The following is a 6,000-nucleotide window of genomic DNA, read 5'->3' as shown; positions in this document are numbered from 1 at the left end:
CATTTTTCAGCTCCTGTTTTAAGACAATTTGGCTTTTTTTTTTTTTTTTTTTTTTTAGGAAGACTTTTTTTACAACCAGAGAAAGTCCTTTATGACACTTTTTAGATAGAGCAATACTGACATCCATTGGTTTAATCTTTCGTGACTATTTGTTAAATCTTTCCTAACTAATGTACACATAACCCTCTACAGTATCACAATGAAAGGATTGGACTTGATATGATCCAAGGAGGATTGTGCTAAGTCCAATTTGCTGTATTAGAAACATGAAACCAACACAGATTAACTTGATGAAAAGGAACACATTGCAAAATGTGAAGTCTGAATACAGTGACTGAAATAAAATAAAAACAGGCATCGCAAGTATCAACCGGGGAAAAAAATATTAATGGGGGATTAGTAGCAATGCTGGCATTTTTTTCAGGTAACCTCTGGAAATGTGAAAATACCTAATATTATATGTACCTGTCTTGTTTTATATAAATCATAAAACTGGCAAAGCACGAGGAAAAATGTTTCTAATCTAATAGCATAGGCAGTTCAGTGAAGAAAATAACTATTCTCTGCGGTTTCATTTGAGCCCTCTGAGGTTGCAATGTAACTTGGCACCATGCTATTTAAAAATAACTAAATATATATAAAAATTTTATAAACATTGCTATAAGACCACTGGTGGTATAGGAAAGCGGTTATGTTAATGGAGAAAAAACACACCGCAAAAAGTGGCGGTGGTTTCAGTATTTATTATTACGACAAGCTAAGCAGATGAAGCTGATTACCTTCGACTTCAAAAACAGAGACCCATTCTGTCAGCGAAGGGAGGGCGACAGGCTTTAACAAAAAAAAGCTCTCCGTTTGCTGTACCCTCCCACCGCATTCACTTGCAAATCACTGTGCGCTTGGAAAAGCCTGCGCTTCCCTGCGCTCCAGCCTTCCCAGGGTAAGTGCTGCGGCTCCATCCGCACCGCTTCTCGCTCCCGGCCTCGGAGGGAGGGAGAGAAGGAGTGTGTGTGTGTGTGAGTGAGTGAGTGTGTGTCTGTGCATGTTGCCTGTGTGCGGTGGGGATGGCGTGTCTCTTTTTTTTTTTTTTTTTTTTTTTTAATCAGGAGCTCTGAATGAAAGCCAGTCAGAGGGAGAGCTCCCCCTTAGCTTTGGTTCCCGGCTGTCCAGAGTTAAGTGATGCTGGGAGAAAAAGCCCGAGTTAGATCCAAGTAGGATCAGTCTTAGAAAATAACAGGAGAAAACAAACAAAAAAAGGACTCTAATAGCTTGGGTTTCAGTTTGGTTGGGGTGGACACTACTTCACTTTCTCAGAAGCTGAATAAAAGGTAGGAGCCTTTCTTATTTCTATTTCCTTAAGCTCTTCGTAGTTGCTGGTGTTATCGTTGTTATTATTATTACTATAGCAGGAAGAGCATGGTGTTTAATGCAATGGATAGAATTGTTCTCCTATATACAACTTTTGACATTTTATAAATATGCTTCCAGAGTAATGAGACGAGGGCTAGGAAATGACTGCTGTGTATTTTGTCCTTAGAGTAAACCGACATCATATTTATTCAAGACTGAAACACTAAGCATTTTATAATTTTTATTTTTCTTTTCCTAGTAAGCAGGCTATCTTTTGAGCAGCAGTTTCCATCTGTATTCAGTTCTTGCAAATTCAGTGTGTGTGTGGGAACAATGCTACTCGAATTGAAAAAAAGCACAATATTTCATAGTGTAACTGTTATGAACATAGCATGAAACATACACATATGTGCCCTCACTTTCTCTACACCAGTGCAAGTCTGTAACAGCTTTCACTGCTATTCTTCCTGCCCTGAACTGAATTTCAGAATAATTATACACACTCAGAGCAAATGCTGATGAAGAAAATCCCTGTGGAGGGGGATAGCAGGGTGAATACAGGCAATATTTCAAATATCTGTACAGAGCTATGTACACGCAAATGGGGAAAATATTGCCAGGTTTGACATTTCAGTAAAGGGGGCAGTGGGGGAAGAAGGGAAAAGGTGGAGGAAGGAAAAATTTAGTCTGCAACTGTGTGAGCATTTATTGTCACTGCTGCAATAAAATCCATATTTGATGTGGTGTTAAATTAATGCAGCACAATGCAAGTCTAAATCCATGTTCCCAAATACTAACTATTGATAGCATTGTCAGCTGCATTAGAAATTTGCAATAGGCTAATACTGTCCATGATACTAGTTGCAGCTGTGAAAACCTAACAGTCCTTCAGCTTAAGAGAATGCATCTGCACGTGCAATCAGTGACAAATAGCAACCAGCATTTTAAAACTGACCTATCATTTCTGTTGCTTCCACACAAATGGAGCTGTTGCCTATAATCTTCATCTTTCATTTCAGTAAAAGCCTCTGTATTACCCCAACTGCACACCCGCTGCTTTTAAGGTATTTTTTGAATTATACAACTTGTTGTGTATGCATGTGCATATGCATATATGAGTGTGTGAGTGTGTGCACAGTGTGAGGAAGCAGGTTTGTAAAAAATTATGTGCTTTTTTTTTTTTTAAGCTAGTAGGCTTTAAATTTACATGGCGATATTACTGGAAGGGGGAAAGCAGGGAGTGGGAGACTGGAACGTACTTCTGAATCTCTAAATCCTTTTTAAATATGCCATTTACTAGCAATATTATGAGTCTGGTACCAGCATTTCTCAAGGTTTTCCAGTTACTCAAACTTTTATATTAATTGGTTACTTTTTGAATATAATAGTAGTCTGTGCTATTTTAGAGGATGAGATGAAAGAATGAACTTAGAGAACTGGGAAAGACAAGTAGAAGAGACAAGCTATCTTTCTCAAGAGTTGAAAACCAGCTTTTTAGAGCCAATGTGGGCTTGCATCAAGAGAGGAATACTTCTTAGATTATCAACTGCTAACCTAGTTTGTGCCTGAGGGAGTCTTCTCATATTTTTATGTGCTTTGTTAAAAAAAAGTATGAATGAAGAGGTCATTTCTGTAGCAGTTTCTGTTAATTTTAGCTGAGCTTTATGTCCATGCTTTCTTTGTATGGTGTCAAGATGATTTTGTATACTTAAATAGGAACTTTAATGTCTGAGGAGTTTTGATTTTACTACAGATATTTAAACTTGAAACTGCTGATGATGATTTACTTTGGGTAGCATTGGAAATATGGCTTGGTTGCTTGCTTTGCCAACAGTTTATAATGCTTTGTAACAGTTCATGGAAAAGAAAATAGCAAAATCTCTCTTAAAGGGACTGTGCCTAGGACCTTATATATTCTTAAATGATCTTGTTGGCTTTGCATTAGAGTAAATGAGTGTAGATCTACTAAACTTTGTACTGGTGTGTTCTCAATAGACAAAGGATCCGTGAAGAAACTGATGAAATACTGGAATGTGCTCACAGTAGACACTGTGGTTACTGTTCTTTTCTGTGCCTAGCTGTAGCTGAAAAATGCATAACAATAATGTTGTATGTCAAAGCAAATTGGCTCATCATTAAATGTAGAAAGATATTCATAAGGCACACATCTATACATGCACACCAGTATACAAATTTCAGCTAAGTAATGTAAGTTATTTTTTCCTTGTTAAATAATTAAATGTAAAAGGCAGAAAAGGTTAATGTGAAAATAATATCTATCTATGATTTTGAGAAAGTAATTTCCTGATCTTAACGTGATTTCCCAAGGAAACAAGTGAATGAAATAGAGCCTGTCTCATCTGGATAATTCTGTGCAGGTGACTTAGTTTCTATGTCTCTTAACCATATTTACAGCCAGGTTGCAGGTCGAAGTAGTGTAATTTTACACCTTATCACACCACTAGGTTGCAGCACTAGTGCAGGGGGTCAAATTAAGATTGAAATACAGTTGAATGGTAGCAATGGGATGACGTTTCTGATTTATCAAAATATTATTTTTAATTTATTCATTATTATCACTTGAAACCAAGTTTGTAAACACCAGGGCATCTTAATTGGACTTCACAATATGTCCTTGTTCATAGATTTGAAAAAATCTGCTGTACAGTTATTCTTTGATACTATGTGATAGACAGAAATGGAAGGAAAACACTGATTATTTCGGTTTAAGAATATAAGGGTTTAAGAAATATTTTGTGAGTGCCTGAAGTGAACCACATAAATGTATATTCTGTACTACCATTGTATTTGCTAGGGTTTTTTAATAACTCACTAACTGATGTATCATTTATTATAAAGGATGAAAATCGAAATTCAGAAATAAAACTTATTTTCTTATGAGCAGTTTAAGTGTGCCAAAGTAAAACATCATGAAGGGTGACTTCACTGCACATAAGGGTGCTGTACCATAGCACATTTTCAATTGCTCTGAATTGTACGTAACTATCAATGAAAGGTCATGCGAACTCAAGGTACACTTCACTGAAACCTTGATTGACTATACAATGCACACACTGTACGTCCTGCACCCTCAAATCTACTAATGCAAACACTTGCTTTTTGAAGAAAACATACTTCCTCTACTGTCCAACTTCTGGAAAAACTTGAAAGCAAGAAACAATGCTGAAACAATGGTATTCTGTCTTGAACCAAAAGTTCCCCAAACTCTCTTCAGGCCAAGAGGAACTTCTGTGTTGAATGTTGCTTGTTTTTCCCTCCCTGGATTTACAGCTTTTCAGCTTTGAGTCCTTGGCAACTTCCCTAACTTGCCTGTTTCTGTGGGTTAGCAGCTCTACAATAGAGCAATAGAAAATAATCTTCATCTTTGTGGAGCTGAGTGCGTTACAGTACTCAGGCTGTATTACTACACACAGAAAAAAATCAACTAGACCTGAACACTGTTTTTTTCTTTGTTCTGTTTTCATCTGGTGGGAAGCCAGAACACCACCCAACCAAACAGCTATTGAGCTATACATTCTGTTAAATGGCTTATCAGTCGAATTTTCAGTATGTGGAGGATCTGCCAAAAATCTGCCAGTTGAAGCTTTATACACATTTCTTTGTACATGCAGTCTTCCCAATTATTAAATGTCAAAACCAGTTACTTCAAGTGTGTGTATGTGTACAGTAGAGGCAAACCAGGGAAAACCTTTGTCTTGTACAGGGATTCATTTTAGCAAGCAGAATACTGTACAATTTCTCTCTAATTTATACCAGTGGTTTATTACTTCACTTTTTCTGTAAGCTCCCACTACTGTTTCTTACCTCTACTAACTTACATGAAATAGATAATGCTTATCACTTTTTTGATAAAGAAGCGTGTCCAGCAGGAGTCGTAAAGCTCTAGCTGTATCTCAGAGGTACTCCCCAGCTTGTACTGTCACAGGGCACCTGATCTGCAATGTAAATTCAAGTCTGTTAGCTGGAAGTTTGTAGTACTATGTCTGTACCAACAGGCTGCATCAGGGGAATACAAAGACTTAGGAAGTTAACTGGTTATAATGAAAAGCAACATGGCAGGTGTCCTTTTTGATATTATTCCCATGTGCACATCATTCTTCACACAGTTGTTTGGGGTTTTTTATTTGTAACTTTATTATGGCATCTCTTAATTGTAACTCAAAGTGAACTTTGAATCATATTTCAAACAGTAGGAAATTGTGTAAAGAAGAGAGCACGTGTGTTTATGTAAAGGTAATGATTCACAATATGAAATGAAAATAGATGTTTCCAGAATTCTGTTGCTCAAAAGCTAGAACCATGTTGTTTTAAAAGCAAAACAAAACAAAAAACCTAAACCTCTCCAAAATATTTTCTCTTGAAGAACTGTATATTATGTGAGATATATATGTATGTATATGTAGGTTTATGATTTTACTGTTAATATTCCATCACCTGCCACATTACAGATTGGATTTATTGTATTATCCTGTTCAATACTTTGCATTACAGCATAAAGAACACAACATACCATCACTTGCCCCAATCAGATCATGATCTTTAAAAGTGAATGCAATCCTCATGAACTCTGCAATGCTATAATATCCAGATTTTGACATAAAGAATACATACCAATGTAATTTGCGCACT

At 36.6% G+C, this 6,000-nt stretch overlaps 1 protein-coding gene across 4 annotated transcripts in view; it reads left to right on the top strand.

Moving 5' to 3' along the window:
- Window positions 1-838: 838 nt before the first annotated feature.
- The window catches only part of CDH10 (cadherin 10), a 99,145-nt gene continuing 93,983 nt past the window's right edge, over window positions 839-6,000 (top strand). For 2 of the 4 annotated variants that reach the window (XM_049823979.1, XM_049823975.1), the window contains exon 1: window positions 1,145-1,328. The gene's annotated coding sequence lies outside the window, so the exon portion shown is untranslated. Of the gene's footprint in view, window positions 941-1,144; window positions 1,329-2,388; window positions 2,415-6,000 lie in introns of those variants that run through there. The other 2 variants (XM_049823977.1, XM_049823978.1) reach the window with 2 other exon arrangements.

The sequence above is a fragment of the Accipiter gentilis genome, chromosome 20, assembly GCF_929443795.1.
Source record: "Accipiter gentilis chromosome 20, bAccGen1.1, whole genome shotgun sequence".
In the NCBI taxonomy this organism is placed as follows: domain Eukaryota; kingdom Metazoa; phylum Chordata; class Aves; order Accipitriformes; family Accipitridae; genus Astur; species Astur gentilis.
Note: the sequence above shows the minus strand (reverse complement) of the source record. Positions and strands in the feature narration are given on the sequence as shown.